Here is an 18,173-nt window from a genome sequence, read left to right on the forward strand (position 1 = left end):
TTTGTGTGACAGTTGCTATTGTACCAGTGTCAGTGACAAATTATTCGAGCACGTACGTCAAAAATTTTATATTCGTTTATGTCAAACATTAGCCTTCCAACGAGGTATTTGAAATTTCTTGTTCCTTTTGTATATTTATTTTCATCAATTAATTTCTTTCGTTATTTTTCAATATTATTACAAATGCGTTGATTTTAGAAATATTTTCCACAAACCCACTTGAGAAATTACTTTCGGTTTGTCTTTGAGTTCATTCTGAAAGATTCACAATATTTTCTATTTTTCTCTTACGAACAATATTTGTTTTTTTTTTTTCTTTTAACATTTCATGTTGTTAGTGAAGTTGTTTACGAAGTTCACTTTTGACAATTGGTGGTTTTGCGCAACAATTGAAAAAATTGTAGTATACCGCGACTTGCCATTAAATACTCTACACTATCTCGCTTAACGTAGTTATTCATACAATAACTTTTCAAAATATGGTGCTTTAGAAGAAGTTGTCGAATATGTGGTCCAAACCTTTTGCAACATCGTTCCGTATCCTTGAGCCAAGATAGGTTAGTGTACCAAATTTCATCAAAATACCGTAAAAATTGTGGTTGCAGGATGGATAGGTGGACAGATAAGATTAAGTCGATTCAGAAAGTTACCTTGAATCGATCTGCTTAATAAAAGGTGGATCTATCTCAAGTCCTTCGAAATGTTGCAAACATTAATACAAACTTGGTATATACCATAAGCGGTGTAGACTATAAAAAAATCGATAACGCAAAATTCAAAATGTTTTCGTTAACAAAAATAAACTGCTGCGGGGTCTGGTTCCAATTTGACGCAAGGAGGTTGTTGTTAAGAAGAAAGCACGCCAATCTTATTAATTTTAAGTTTGAAATTAAAAAAAATGATGAAAAGCTTTTTACTGTTTTGTTTTACCTTGACTGGGTTAGTAGAAATAGAAAAACCGATAAAAATATAAGACAGATTTAGGGCCGCAGAAGAGACATTCTTCTGTTACTTTACATCTGATATGAAAAACATTCCGCCAAACAGGATGAAAGAGAAGAATCGACTCTAAAGAAGACGAAGATAATTTTATTTGTTAGAATAATTCTTTGGGTATATAGAAGAAGAAGCAACGACAAATATTATCAATATATACAGAGCAGCGCTCGAATTAGAGAAGAAAAGGTGCTTTCTGATTAGAGCAAAGCTTCAGTTCCAGCTCCAGCTGTCTATACGGCTACAATTAAGAAATTTAATGACAAATTTAAATGTTGTGGATATTGATTTGACAAATTTAAATGTTGTGGATCTTGAAAGAACCAAGCGAAGGTAACAGATTTACCAACAATGAAGACATTAAGCCTGCGTTTCAGGACTCTTGTAAAGAACTTGAGGACACCGATACCAACGGCCTTATCTTTTAGAACCAAATTAACAAATTTTTATACACCGCCTGCTTTTTACTTTGCGAGATATTATTTGGTCTTGAGGTTTCTTTTCACGGCTATCTAGTTTCGTTGCTTAATCGACTCATAATTCTATCCTTACGTAATTTAGGCATGAAATGGCCAACTAAGAACTAATTCAAAATTATTAGCTCATATTTATATGTAAATTGCCTCAAAATGTTTTTTTTTTTTTTTAAGGTATATGATGACAATGCAATATCTTCTGCAATAACTAAAGCACAAGTTATATCTGAGCATCTGAAATAAAAACAAACAATGACACGCGTCCATGCAGAGAAAAAGAAAAAAGAAAGAAAAAGATCATCGCTTTAAGTAAACAATTTTTTTCCAAATTGACTTTGTATTGTTATATGACGAAAACAACGTACGCATATGACGACAAAGAAAAAAAAAAAAATTATTGAAAAACTTATTAGGGAAAATAATTTCATAATTCTTAGGGTTGTTAAATGAAGACTTTGGCGATTCAATGTTGTTCATATTTTCCCTTTCTATAAACCTTTTTTTTTTTTTTTGAACTGACAATGTGTTAACAAAGTATAAGCGGAAAATCTCTAAGCATGTTTGTATTACACAAAAGCATATGCGTTTTCCGTTTCTGGTTCAAAGATAACAATCAGTTTTCCTTCTCTCTGAACTTAATGCGGTGGTTGATATCATAACTTTTATTATTATTATTAATATGTTCTCTGCGTGTGTCTGTATGTGTGTGTTTGTGTGTTTGTACAACAATAATATTGTATGGAAATAATTTTCATTTTAGAAAATCATTACATTATTAATATGAGTCGGTTGTTGGCTTTTGCGTAAACATGAAGGAAAACAGAAGGCAAGAGCATCATCGTCAATAGGCAAAGTGATGGCACGTGGCAGGAAGGCGTTATGTTTACATATTTTGTTGGCGCCCGGCTCGTGTTGTCGTAGCCCAGCCAACGTAACAGTTAACAAAAAAACATTTTCTTTTTTTTTGTTTTTTTTTTTTTTTTGCGTACAGAATTCTTTAAGCAAAGTTATGTTTATGAAATAATGTTTCCTTATCAATGTATAGGGTGGAGTAAGCCTCATAATTTTATGGCAGCTAATGTAAATATTATTTGTTTTCCTGCTGCCTGTTTACGGCTTACTACTTGTTCATTATTATGTGCATAATTTCCGTAATCGATGAAACGCTTATTTCGTCATTCCTGCATTAATTTAGATTGCGTTGGGGTGGCTTTATACGCGCAGAACAAGTGCAAATTTTGGGTGTTTCGCGTTACCCATTGTTGTATGCGAGAGACTGGGAGAGATTTGCACATTTGCACAGAGTAATTATTAAATGAAAGCTGTTTTGCAAATATTTGACAATTGTAACTTTTTTAGTTGACTATTGTGTGCGCGTGTGTGCATGTACGTTTATTATATGTTTGAAATAAAGATTAGTAGCAAAAATGGTCTCAGCAAAGCATTCACTTTGATTTATAACCATGAGAACGAAACAGGATGTACGCCTTGCATAAAATATTCATAAAACTCTCTGCCTTAATATTAATAAACGGAAATAATAAAGCAAGTTATTCGATCTTAAATGTTTAAATGTTGTCATTATTGAATGTTTGCATAACGACAGTGACAACGTAAGGGAAGCCTTTGTGCTTTTTTTAAGCGAATGATTATATTTCCACTTAAGTTCCTGCAGATCCAAATGCTAAACGCGACACTATTTCAAGAACAATTTGTATTCATAATTTTATTTAGCCTTTCGTAGAATTAATAAAAGGAAAACCTAAGGAAAAATTCCTTGTATGGCATAATCCATTACGTCGCTAAATGATTTTAATGGACGTAATACAAAAATTGTCTTGTTTTGCTCGATAAAATTATGGTTAAAATAGGGAGGATGATCAACAAAAGTTGCTTAGTAAATTATGCGCGAATATTAGATAAAAACTAAGATCTTTGACAAGAAATGCTTTCAAGTCGACAAATAGGATTTATCACAGTCTGCCTTACTTTTTGTAATGTTATGTAATCAGATAAGTTGAAGCCCAGCTCAGACATTTCGGCGAATAAAATATATCGACTTTCCTTACTATAGGTAGTTATGTGCAGGTACTGCAGGATCTCCCGTAGGATAGGGTTTAACGAGCAATAAGCAAAAACCTCATTTTTTTGCTGTCCGGAACAGAACTATTCTCATCTTATGTTGTACTGTGGACGTATACTTCAATCGATTTGGTTCATTCTCAATACCAACCTGCTTGGAAGGAGTTTCTCTCTTTATGCCATATTTGAAGGCAAAATACTCACTTTTGTAACTACGGACGGACAGATGCAGAATGATGAAATCAATTCAGAATTTGATGCTTGTTAAGAATAAACGCACTTCACAAAGTTGTTAGAGCCTCCTTTTGTATATGGCAAACGTTTCGTCGATATAAATATATCCAAACACTTTGGTTACGCTATTTTTATAGCGAATATCATGGCATTTCGATAAGCATCTATTAAGTTTTTGGATTCTCGACGTCAACCAGATAAAGTTATCTACTTATTTGGTTTAATAATTAACTTCCAATTAAAATTAAAGTTTAACAAAGGGGAAACAGAGCCAATAGCTACAAAGGATTTGATCCTTTGGCAAATTAAGTATTTCTGTTAATCATATTCGCGGCTTCGCAAGTGTTTGTAAGTATGTATAAATACATATAAATATACATTACGTTATTTTTTACAATTTACATAAAATACCGCGATATTTTTTTAACAGAAGCGTACTTGTTTATTTAAATTTTTCTTTCAAAGTTTTATTTCATATTATTCTGGGCAAGAGAACATTCGTTCGGACAATGGTAGTCACTTGATAAACAAATCAAGCCAGAGAACAAAACCATCTTCCTTTGGAAAACATTTAAATTTAAGTTTCTTTCAAACAATTAATAAACAATTTATTGATTCATTGATTTAACTTTTTTCCAGCTACAAATCATTCTTATCCGTCAAGATAACAAATGGAATTAACCAAAATTAATTGAGAAAACCACATCACAATAAAAGTTGATATATTAAGTGCAACCGCATAAAGAACAATATTTACTTAATTTACCTTAAAATTTAGACTATTTCGTTCTATTACATTGCAGGAATTGCTCAAAAGACACGAAAGGAGCTGTGCAGTATGACAGTGTGCAAGACGCAAAGAAACTTACTAAGAACCCTAGAAGGACCACTGAAAGCAACGTGATGACGAGGCGGAAATAACTTGATTAATATCAAAAGCCGGAAACGTTCTCTTTACAGGCTACCTTCTTAGCATATCCTAAAGCACTAAACCTAGACCCGTCTATAGTGCACGAAATATTAATTTTGCTTGGATATATGATATGTCTGTAGCGTTCGTATGTAGCACCTACGCTGCCTCCCTATGTACTTCTGTCGCCAACTTACAGATGGCAGCAGTTCACGAAACTTAGTACACTGACCTGTCAGGACAAATCTGGTTGAAAGTGTACGCAATCGGGACGCTTTTACGACCACTACCGTTCTTTCGAAAAATTCGTTTTAAGAAATACAACGAAAGCCTACAGTTATTCGTAAACCGCTTTTCAAAATAAGCCACTATACGAAGAGCGGCCGAAAAAATGTTTCTATTCCAACCATTTTCCATAAGTCTCGTGCCTGAGCGTTCCAAAACACGTTAGCGTACCTAATTTTATGAAAATATCTCAAAAATTACGGCATGTTCGTTGAATACAAGAAAAGAAAGCGGACATACGGACAGACAAACTTAAATCTATACGAAAACTGATTCTGAATCGATCGATGTAATAAAAGGCGTTTACTTCATTGTGATCTATTTCCTTTTTTTTCCGTTTGAAAGTGTCATTGGTTTGTTATCAAGAAAAGCGTCATTCAGCCTGCTTTGCTGTAAAGCCAAGATACGAATACAAGCCCTATGTAAGATTTAGTGTTTTGTGTAGAAGTTTTACAGAAATTTTATATCAAATATTGCTTTCCAATATTTTTGTATACAGACACGAAAGAAATGCGAGTGAATACAATAGCGATTGGCTCTAAGCATTGACTATATCGGTCTATTTTTCAGGTCTGTTTGTAGGCAAGCATTGTTAGGATTTGCATGCCCTTTGTCAAGTTTAGATGTTCGGAATACTCACGTTTTATCGAAGGTTATAGAGTTTGCTTTAATTTCTTCCATGTTCTGGACTTGCATATAAGCAGACCACAAGCGTCTTTTAATCGATCAGCGAATGGTTGAGTCAAATTTCAGCTTCTTATGTACATTGCGAAAAGGGAGTGCAGGCAGTCGATAACTCTAGCATTTAGAGAGCAAGTGATGGGGAATGATATAATGGTTTGATTTAATTTTTCAGATTAAGTTTGCAATTTGGCTTGGACTTCATTGTTTTGTTTTGTTATGACGTCAAAAATTTGACAAATTTGTAACGTTATTGCCTTCATGCTCCCTGCCTGTCGATAGAAAACTATTAGTAGCATTAAGTTTTAGGGCAACTCCAAAGTGACATTTTAGAAGGTTTGGAGGTGTATGAGACCTACCTACGTGCGTTTGCTGGGCTAGCTAATTCGTAAGATGTGGGAGGGGTTCTATTAGTCTAGTCGTGATTTTTTTCTTTATACGTTAATACATTAATACTTTTTTATTTTTTATTTTTTTTTTTATTTTTTATATTTTATATATATATATATATATATATATATGTATATATATACATATTTTTTTTTTTTTTTTTTTGGTAAATGAAAACTACACATTACAAATTTTTGCTGAGTTCAGTGCTTATCCCCGCTCGTGCAATCGATAAAAACGCTTTCCGATATTTTAACATTTTAACTAAGAGATTTGTAATCAAGTTTTACCCCAAAGCAAATACAAATTTTTTACTTGAATTTTTCTCGAAACTATTAACGATCATCTTGGGCATTGGATCATTAAACAATATTTAGATTTCCATAGGGTTGTTTTGTAGTAGCACAGACAAATGTTTTTATTAAATAATTACTCAGAACATAAATTAGTCAAAATATACATTTTCATTGCTACAAAACATTTGAAAAGCAATAAAAAATCTCTCACCCTGAAAATAAAATAATGTAAATAATAGCCATTTGTCTCGTCTCCTATTTGAGTACATAAAGTTTATCCTTCTGCTTTTATTATAAAAACAAATAAAAATCTAAAGTAATAATAAAAACTAATCGCTCACACATCTACACAAAAAATGATGATGATGATGATGATGATGGCATCGTTCAACGTACCGCGCTGCAGACATCTTTAACACACGATCTTTGTGTTCTTGGAAATTTTCAAATTTCCTTCTTTTCTCCGCTAAAAAAAGACGTTTAAGATCAGTTTTCATTTATCATTTGTATTTATGTGTGTTCTTAAACATTTTCTTATCCTTTTCCTTCTAATTTTAGATAATAATTTTTGTGTCTACAATTAGTGATACAATTAGAGATGTAAAATGTTGCATTTTATATAGTTAACTGGTACCGATTGATTCAGTGCCCTTTTACAGAGAGAGTTATTTAAAGTTCATAAAAATTTGATATCACTGTATAAAATTTTTTCTTTCTTTCTCTTTGTGCTTTTATCAGATTTTTTATTTTACTCTCTGCACGTTTTGCTTACTTTCTTCTAATACAATTTCATCTAAATTTCATCTTTCTTGGAGCCCAACGCAAGACCGTGAACAACATAATGTAGAAAGATCTCTATATTGTTATCTGTAGTTCTTAGTAATTATTGAAATGATATTTTAGGTTCCTTTCCTTTGGGGGTTTCAGAAAAATATCTGGTTTTTTTGGTGGAACGAAAGTCGATTACTCTATGGAGCATAAATATGTTATCAAGAAGAGTAGAATTAAATAGATCCAAACTCTCACTCAGTAATCTCATGCGAAGTCACTCGGCGGTATGCTTCAATTAATGTGTTTATTTTGTTGTTATCAGCTCCCACTGGCCTACCTGAGCGCGATGTTGAAGCCCCGAAGCGAAGTTTTTTAAACCAATTTTGGCACTGACGTTCTCTCTATTCATCGCCTCCAACTGTTTTCTTGCTTGACCATCATTTTTACCTTTTCACTAGTAAAAAAAGCAAAGTAGGCCGATAATGCTGCTTTGGACTTTCTGTATTTGGTAAGGCGCTGAACGAAAACTTTTGCGCAGAAGCAAACAAAACTAGTTTCCTACACAAGCATTACGATATCAGCTATCACATATATGAAAACAATGCGCCTGAAATATAAACTTGGCTTTGAGAAAATGCAATTAAATTCACTGTGGAGAAAAAGAAATGACATTCCGAAGGGTTACGATAGTTATTAGGTGAGTAGAAAATTTAATTCTAATAATTGGTATATATATCTCTTCGATCAGAAGAGGCAGGGGAGCGGAAGGAGATAGCTGCCTATTGAGAACTATTAGGCAATCTCTTAACAACATAGACGACATTTACCATCTCTGACGGCATTGTTTGTGGTAAGAACTTGAATACCCTATATTCTGAAGGGAGGGTCTGTACACATTTTGCAATTTTTTCTGGAATAGCAAGAAGAATCTTCAAAGATTCTAAGATAAAGTCTAATTATACTTGATCAAAATCAAGTACCGAATCGATTTATAACATGTAATCATTTCAGCGGTCCAAGCAAAACTCTCTAAAAACTCTGAAACTGCTTTCTTATTTGTTATGTGAACAAATTCGTTTATACTTCAACTAAGCGGATAACGAAAAACTAATCCGTTTTAAATGATTCTTAAACTATTTCAATATAACCGCCTACCTAAACTCACCTCTAAAGTAAACAAAAATATACCGCAAAAATTTACAACATACCTAAGATCAGTATACTCGTCGTCTATAATGCTGATCCTTCTTGGAAAAATGAAAACATAAAATAGATGATGGATGGATAGAATCTTAAGCAAATACACGACGACTTCATACAAAGAGAAATTGAGTTTCGCATAAATGCTCAGCTGGATCGAATGAAACAGAACAATTGTGCCAAAGTAACGAACAATGAGTAAAGGACATGGGTCATATAATTTTACCGCATATGCCAACAATTATGCCAGTGGAATACCGATATAACAATAGAAAAAAAAAAAAACAAACACAATCAATCGGTAAAATGCATAAAATTTTGCAAACACGGCAAAACTCGGCAAAAAGAAGTACGCGAAAGATAGTGTTAGAGTGTGGAAAAGAGAAATTAGTGCAAATTTTCATACCACGAGATTATAAATCATGCAACCTGAACTAAACAGGTAAGCGATTCCTTTTTTAATTTTCAAAATTTTGTTGTTGTGTATTGTTTTAATTTCTTTGGCAGCGTGAGCAAGGCTTTAGTCAAAGAATATCCTTTTGAAAATTTTCAACCAGTTATCTCCCCCTTAGTTACAGTATACAAAATATTTTGCATACTAATTAAATACGGTTTAGTTATGATCCTTGCAAATATTCTCCTTATATGAGAAGATCAAGAACGGCTTAAGCTGCACAATAGGAAAATGATTTATTATCCGCTTTCCAAACAGAAAATTCTTTGTATTGCAAAAGACATTTACATGGATTTACAAATTTTGGCATAGCATTTGAAGGATTTTCAACAATTACTCTTTTAAGGCGATACATGCAAATGCTGTTGTACGCATTAAAGAATGCATACAATAAATACAACGGATAAGTTGTAGGGGCGTTTAATTGTTTTTTTTTCTTTTTTTTTTTTTTTTTTTTTGCCTCATATGGCGATCGCCGGCATAGAAATTCCATGAAATCTTTGCTCTTATTTTCGTCATGCATCCGAAAAAAAAGAAATAATTTTTCATTCGTAATTTTTAATTGCAATACGTTTGTTGAAATTTATTGACGCTTTGGCATGAAAGGAGTAAAATTTACATATTAACAGCAAAGTAGCAAATTTCTTAAGAAATCATTCAGGGTCAAAGGAAACAAATTTACATAAGTAAAATTTTTGTAAATGGGTTAATGATTTATTTGACCTTAAACGCATTTCAAATTCATCCTAGGTTTTATTGAAAGAATTATGTCTGTGTATGTGCAAAGAAAATATTATTCTAATCCTTCCGAATGTTTCTTAGATATGCTAAAAGTCTATCATTTTTTAATGTTTGTTGTTCCTAATCAGCATGGAACTTTGCCTGTTCGTCTGTTATAGGAATACTTGAAGTCATAAGAATCGAAATACTATTTTAAGTTGAAACGGTTAACATAGTTAAGCGATGTATACATAGTTTGATAAGAAGAAAAAGAAGAAGAAGAAGAAGAAAATAAGATATTTAGAAATTGAAATTTCGTATTATGTGAATGGATTAATTCCAAACTACGTCAAATGGTTGAACTTAGTGACATGGATATTTCTCAGAGCATAAAAAGTAAGATATCTTTTGAAAAGATTTTAATAGGTTTGAACTTGGAATGCTTGTCTGTTGCTGGATTAGCCTAACTTGAAAAAATTGAGATAGAAGACTAAATCCATCTATATACAGTTCTGGCTGATTATAGATCCACTTTCTATCGCAAATAAGAAAAAATAAAAAAATTTGGAAAAAAATACGAAATTTTCAAAAAGTATTCAGCACTAACTAAAGATCACTTGAAGAGAATAGACGCTTACTTTCCTCAAGTATTGAATGGAATCGTCTAACTGCTCGCTAAAAATGATCCGTTCATCGATATCTTCATATCTGTAATGATTTGTATGTAACGAACAATAAACCAATTTTTTTGGAAAATAGAGTCGATCTCAACTCATGTTGCACTGTGGTCGTATCCTTTGACCGATTTGGCTCAATTCCAATACCAACCTACATACGAGAACTTCCAACCTTTGTGGGAAAATGGAATTCCTTGATGCAGTTTTGCGGGCAGGAGAATATTCACCACAAACTTCACGCAGACAGACAGCAGACAGACGGAAACGCTTAAATTGGTTCAAAATTTTTCTCTTTCTGAAGCTTTTTTCTAGGTATTGCAAACGCTTTAAAAGATAAATACACTCCTTAGGTGATAGGTATGAAAATTTGTTCTAAATCGTAAGCACTTAACAAAACTTAAATTTAATTTTTTTATTTCTGTACTCGATACACGATGAAGCAAATTTTTTTTTTATCCAAGATTATACGAAGCAATACGAATAAGACGCATTGTTCCTACTCTAATACGAGCTTTTCAGAGTAGCAACAGTAACTAGGAGGCATATTCTAAGTGTGATCTCATCAGTTACCTAGAGAGGTCCTTGCACTGCTTCTAACGAACTAAATATGTAGGTTAAAGGACATTTCGACCTCTAATAGAACATCTAGAACATCGCAGTTGAAATACGTTGAACATATTGCGACATTTCGAGAGGAGAGTCGAGTTCAAGAACGAAAAGTGCAAACAATTGCGTTGAACTATGTTAAGAATTATGCAAATCCAAGCTAAGAATGTCAAACTCACTTATATAATTGGACAAATGAAACAGTTTCACATCAACTAATACTATTAATGAAATTAACCGTTTCAGTCTGCTCGCCTGTTAACTGTTCAAAAAATGTTGGAATAAAGCTTAGCTTTGACCCCATTTTTATCCAAAGCGGAACGATGTGGTTGCATTTTTTTGGAGAGATGTCCGAAATCAGGGACTACGCACTTAGCTAAAGTTGGATATACTTTTCTCACTTATTTCCCTTTTTCATAACAATTCGAAAATAAGATATCAAAGACGCGTCGTTGTCGGGTAATTTTCTGAAATTCAAGCACCCAATTGTCACAATTTTATTGAGCTACAGATGACAAGAAAATCAAATCATTCTTTTAGTCACTTTAGCCGCAAGCACTATACTTATTTTAAAACGAAAGCAAAATGTAAAACAATTCAAGGAACGAAGGAATGAAGATTAGACATATATGATAAATATTTTATAGAGACCTAACCGCATGCGCGATATTAATGCGCCATTGTTGCGCGCAACTTGAAGCCAAATTTGAGCGAAATTTCTGCCCATAAATCGATTTTTGACTGGACCTAGGATTTCGAAGAGTTTTGCCATCATTACCGGGATTGCAGGGTTGATGTACGACTTTAAAGTGAATTTATAAAATATATGTATATACATATATATATATATATAGATATATATATAAGGGATAATACATACATACCGCACTGTACGCTTGCTTTCTTTCCAACCGAATCGGAATGTTTAATATGTTTTAAATGAACACTTGATTCCTTTTTAAGTTCGCACTTATTAACGTCTACTCTACGCCTCTTAATTAAATCAAAAAACGCTTCAATTAATGACAAAAGTGTGCTATTTTATAAGAATGATAAAAAAAAACAATAAAAAAAAAAATTATATCGCAATTATTCATGTATAGATTGTCAAGTGTTTAAAATCGGAATTATCAAGTAAACACATACAGACACAAGCGCAATAATGCACATTTACGCACATTTTCAAACATGATTTAGTAACAACAATAAAAATTAATGAAAAAAAAAAAACTTTTTATGTGAATTTTAACCAGAGAGCAGTTCAGGGGATGGTGAAGATTGCATTGTATAGTAAACCACATACTACGAGTGTATATGAAACACGTTAACCACAAATATGTATGGAGAAAAATTTCTTTTTTTTTTTTGAGAGTTTTACTACTGAACACACACATATATAAGAAAATAGTTTGTCAAAATAAAAAAAATTACGCAAATATACATTTTTTACCCCACTATTTGCATGAAAAACTGTACAAAAAAACAAATTTTTTTTTTCTTTTTATTAATTGAGGAAACCAACAATAATTCACAATGATAACCAAGTACCACTCGAGAACTTATACATGAATGACTTTTTACGAAAATAAATAAAAATGTTAAATTAAATTATTTGCAGTCAATCGACACGGAAAGTGGCAATCGTCCCAATCATTGGGATAAAGAATTTTTTCCTTGATTACTTCTACTTGAGGGGAAAGACTTGCTATAATTTTATAACGAATTTTGAAAGCAATAAAGCGATTTCCTGTATTCTCAACTATCTGCAGTAAAGAGAACAAGAACAATTCGTTAAAAAATTGGCCACAAGTTGGTTTACATACTTTTTATCGGCCTGAAATTTTTCATCAGTTCAGCTAAGGCGATTCCCCGCTCACCGTTTTTTCGTCGCTTGATTCCGTGTGTTCATCCGGTCTCGCGATTTTGTGTTTTCTATTCTAGTCGTTCGTGGGTCATCCCTTCTGTTTCTTCCGCTCTTGGAATTATTAAACTTGTAAAAATTTCAAAATTGGGAAGTTATTGAACTTAAGCGTTAAGTTCATTTTCAGTCTTTTATAAGAGCACCGAACTCTTCTTCTATTATAATTTTTTTTTTTTCTCAGGATCAGTTACTCAGACGATTATCCCTACATATGCATGGGGAGAGGAGCGGGAGACAGGGAATGGCCGCTTCCTAGTAGGTACGTCCACTTTTGCATTTGTTGCTTTCCAAAAAAAAGTTGACCGACGAATAAATGGAAAAAGATGAGTTGAGATGAAGTTTGCTTGAAGTCCGCTTTTCTTTTCGCCATCTCACGAGTAAACAATCTAAGAGATAACAAAATATTAATTGAAGAAAAATATCACGAAAACCACTGGCAACGCTCTGCTCGGAAAAAACATAGATTCAGCTCTTTTTCGTACGACTTTTTTAACTTCTTCAAAACTATCGTCCAATCCCATTATTTGTGTTCCATTGAACGAGCCGAAAGATAAGCAAACCAGAGGAACCAAGTGTATTGATTGACGGACTGACTATACCCGGAATTCGTCGATTTCCTTTCGAGGCCTTCACCACGTTATCATTTTGTAAGATTTAATCCAAAGAGTTTGCTGGTGTGATCGCTTATTGATGGACTATCCTAGTCCGCAAATTTTTTTGTTTCCCGTAAATGGAACTATTTATAAAATAAGATCACGACGTACTGCCTATTCCATATAGTTTAGTTTTCAGCACATAGTTCAATCCGCTGGCTTATAATAATAAAAAGTTTGCCGCAACGCACAAAAGAAAAACGTTTTTCTTATTATTGGTTACAGCAAAAAGGTTCCTCGTGCTGGAATTGGTTCGTTTTTAAAATGCACATGACGCTTTCAAATTTTTTCCGAAATGTTCGGGCGCAATATTACAATAATACGTAGAAGTGTTGTATACGGCCGGAACAAACTAATACTATTTCGGATCTCTAATAACCTGATATGAACCATCTTACGACGGAAAGGCAACGAAATCAAGCGGAGTAATCCTCGTACTGTTAAGAAAGCTCAAAGAAAATTAGTTTCTCTTCATTGCACATTCACGGATCCAAGGCTTCTTTGTTTTTGAGAGAATTTCTTTTGAATCATTACAGCTACGAGGTTTCCAGCTCATTTGGAAACATTTGAATGATATCTATATTTAATCTCAATAACGGACTATTTAAGCTCTATCAAAGTTAACCTCTATAATGTGTAGGCGCTAGCCAAGTCGCATTTAATCCAACTCCTTCTTTAAATTTAAATATACTGAACGCTGTGCTTCTTCACGTTTGCAATGGTTTAAGCGTTAAGTCTCCCCAAAGCGGACGTATTGACTGATTGGGGTGTGTGTGTTTATATATTTTTTCTTTCTCTTCTTCTTCCCTTTTTTATTTTATACATGAATTTTGTTTTATATTTTTTATTATTACATTTGAGAAGAGTTTAGTCGTAATAAATAGTATAAGATTTATTTTCAAAATCTAGTTTGACTGTAAGGCTATCTTAGCTAAATTCCCGCCCGCCCATGTAATGAAATGATTCTTCTTTCAATTTTATTTTAATGAAAGTAAACTAAAAGGATATAAGCTCTGCGTTACTAATAATAACTAAAAAAAAAAAAAAAACATTTGCAAACAAATTTTGTTTAAGGCCTGAGAGCATTTGCTGATATATATATGTATGTATATATTTCTTATTGATTTATATATGTTCATGAAATTGATTTGTCAAAGTTTAATAAAAAATATATAAAGACTTCTTCAGCCAGTCTTTTACTCTTCATTCCATAAATATTTGCGGTAGTTGACCACCTACAGTAGTGTGTATACGCGGTGAAACGATTAAATAAACATTTACCGCACACATGCTTAAAAATTCAATAAATACGTACACGAACGACGACAATATTGGCCCCCAAAATACAATAAAATAGAGGAAAAAAAAAAAGGAAAAAAATAAAAAAAAAAAAATGTAAATAAATAAATAAATATATAAATAAGAACCCATCACTACTAACTGATTCCGAAAGTATAAAAGTCGTAAAATCATCATCATTATCAACATCATCGAGAGAAAAAAAAAAAAAAAAAGAAAAAGAGCAAAATTAAAAATTATACACAAATAAAGTAAATGTGTTTTGATATCTACGGATGCTGTTGTTATTGCTGCTATTGCCGCTTTCGTATAGTATTTGTGTTGATTCATTGGAAAAATCGTAAAAACACACCATGAATTTCTGAAACTTCTCAGAAATAAATCAATCAATTAAAAATTTTATGAAGTTCCCGCAAACAAATACCAAAAACTCCAACCAGTTAAAACAACAACATAGCAACATAATAAGCGATCACATCTCTATGTGTATGCCTGCGTCTATGTCAATGCATTTTGGCCATATGAAGCCAGTCAGATAGACAGACAGACATTCAGAAACGAAAAATAAACAAAACGAAGTAAAGTTTCAATAAAAGTATGAAACTATACATCGGCAGCTCATCATATTTTATGACTTACAAGCGATGCTAGTCCTGCTATCCATCCATCCATCGAGCCATCCATCCACGCAATGATGTTAATGTGAATCATGATGAAAACAATGTCGCCAACCTGGAGCCCCGCTATTTAAAAACTATTCTGGAGAAAAAACAAAACGAAAAAAAAAAAAAAAAACAGAACGCAGCGTGTGTATGATTGTTTTCCCTTTTTTGCGCTACACAAAACCAGGAGGAGTAATTAAAATTTCAGCTTATATCTAAGAGAGAGAAAAGCATATATACGCGGGTATGTGTGCATTTTTGATTTTTCTTTTTTGCTCGTGTGATGACTTCTTGTGACTGATTGACAAACTTTGTCAAAAATGCTGCTACTCATCTTTTATGCTATATGGGCGACAAGCATATGACATTTTGACAATTGATATGCGCCACTCAAAAACCTACCTTTACTGCATCAAACTCATTCGTACGATTCCACTTGTTGTTGTTGTTGCTATCGTTGCCATTCTCTGACCACAGTTGACAAACTCACTTGTCGCTCTTTTAAAAAGGAATACAAAAAAAAAAAAAAAAAAAAAAAGATTAAAAAAGAAAAGAAAAACAAACCTCCGTAATCTACTTTCGATTCCTGTCTATATATATATATATATATATAACGTATGTATATATACATATATATATTTATATATATATATTTATATATATATATATATGCCGCGTCAGGACGCATACCATTGCAATGCGTTTCTTCCTGTGTGCGCCAACAATTTAAAAATTCATTTTGGTATTTTGAAAATTTATTTGTGTGTCCGCACGCAGCACAGTCACAATCACGAAAGAGTCAAAACTGATATTAAACGCAGCACATGATAAAAAACACCAAAGGCATCATCATTGTCATCATCGATGTCACCGCATTTCAGTTTAGTTTTGATCAAATGCATAACTTATGAAATTTTTATTCTTTCTTTTTTATATTTAGTTTGATTTAATTTGCCCGTGAGTGACTGGCCATCGGTGGAGCGCAGACTTGACAATTTGTTTCTCTCCCAAAAAAGGACAAAATGCCTAAGCGCCAGACCAAATGTTCAAAATTGAACGAACGCTAAGTAGCAAACCTGCACATGTGACGGCACAGAGTCAGTCTGTCACATTTGGTGGGCGCCATTCATCTCCATAATAAATAAATTCGTCAAATAATATTATACACGAGTATTTCATATTTTTTTTTATTTTTCTCATTTTCTTATTGAACATTCCTACCTGACTTTTTTTATTTCTTTTTTTTTTAAATTCTTTGCAAAAAATATTTTCAAATTATCTAAATTTGTATTCGGCATGTGATCCAAGCCCCTATAATATTGCTTGATCTATCAGCGCTACTAGCACAAGCTAAGTAAAGTCAAGTACAACGAGATCTCACTGAGCGGAAGGATGAATACATTTTGAGAAATTGGAACACTACAACGTTACAGGGTCGAACGTTCAACAGCCTACAGAACTTTGCTTAATACAGTTAGCCATAAAACGGTTTTTCAAAAGAAAAGGTTATATGGGAAGTGATTGAAAAAGCGGTCCAATCTGAATCATTTTCAATTGCATTCACCCAAAACTGGTCGGTGCAGTAAATTTTATCAAAATATTTGAAAAATGGTGGCCTATAGGTTGAGCGCAGGAAAACAGGTCAGACGGGCAGTCATTCCTAAATCGATTGGAGCGCTCATTCTGAATCGATTGGGATTGAGATCAGTTTATCTCAAGTCCTTCTGGATGCCGCATAGATCTGCATGTACTTAATATACCCTTGCAGGGTATAATAAACTCTTCTTACAGATAATGGAACTGAATTTACGTCCTTTACATAAATAAAAGCGATATCAGTAAAAAGCCTTCAATGGCAGTCATATATTTTTAATAATTTCCACTAAAGGAGAACACCACTGTAAATTTACAGAGAAACGGGTGTGATTTTGTTGGCTAAATATATGCTCCAAACAAACTAGTGTATGGAGAAAAAGCTCATCAACTGAAGGAAAATTTCGCTTTAAAATTTTGAGACCTTTGTTAAGTGTACCGAGAGGACTGGCCCTGTCAAATAATTCCCTATTGGAGAGTTACAGACTAATCTCTGACGCGGTAATTTCTAACTTCTCCAATATTCTTATGTATTGCTCTACAATGTGCTTATGTTCATTTAAAAGCAATTCCAAAGCACAACACTGACATTTTCTTCAGGACGACCGTTGAATGGGTATGAGGCTGACAGCTGCAAGCGTATTAGTAAAACGGACACGACTATTCTCGGGTTGAACGTATTATAGAAGGAGAGTCTTGGCAAATAGCTGAGTAACATTTTTTCGGTAAAAATTGTCACGGAATCGTAAATTATAGGGGAAAGTGAAAAAAAAAAATTGTCCTGTTTTGCTTCCTGCTTTAATTTATGCAATTATGGACATTCTACGAAAAAAGGAGCTCAGTCAAGATAGTCACGTTTGTTAGAAATAGATTTATGTCGCCACGACGGCATCACGAAAGCTCAAACATGTACACTGCATTAATTTTAAGTATTTAAAGTCATTATAGTCATTTTTTCGAAGCCCGAAAACTGGAAAGGATCGGTATAAGAGATTACCCTTGTTCTTGTCGACAATTAAATTTTTCAAATATTTGCCCATAAGATAGAAATCAATTTTCTAACCATACCTTGCACATACCTTTCTCTCCTTAATATTGACTAAAAATGTTTTTTTTTAATAATTAAATATTATTAATAAATGATACAAGTCTTGTCGTCTTAGCTTAATTTCTTGAATGTTTGTTCCGATTATGGAAATTCAGAAAAAAAGCGATGTAGCGTTAAACCACAAATTCGCGTGGAAGCAAAGTTATTTCGTCAATGCAT

This window comes from Glossina fuscipes, unplaced genomic scaffold, assembly GCF_014805625.2.
Source record: "Glossina fuscipes isolate IAEA_lab_2018 unplaced genomic scaffold, Yale_Gfus_2 26, whole genome shotgun sequence".
In the NCBI taxonomy this organism is placed as follows: domain Eukaryota; kingdom Metazoa; phylum Arthropoda; class Insecta; order Diptera; family Glossinidae; genus Glossina; species Glossina fuscipes.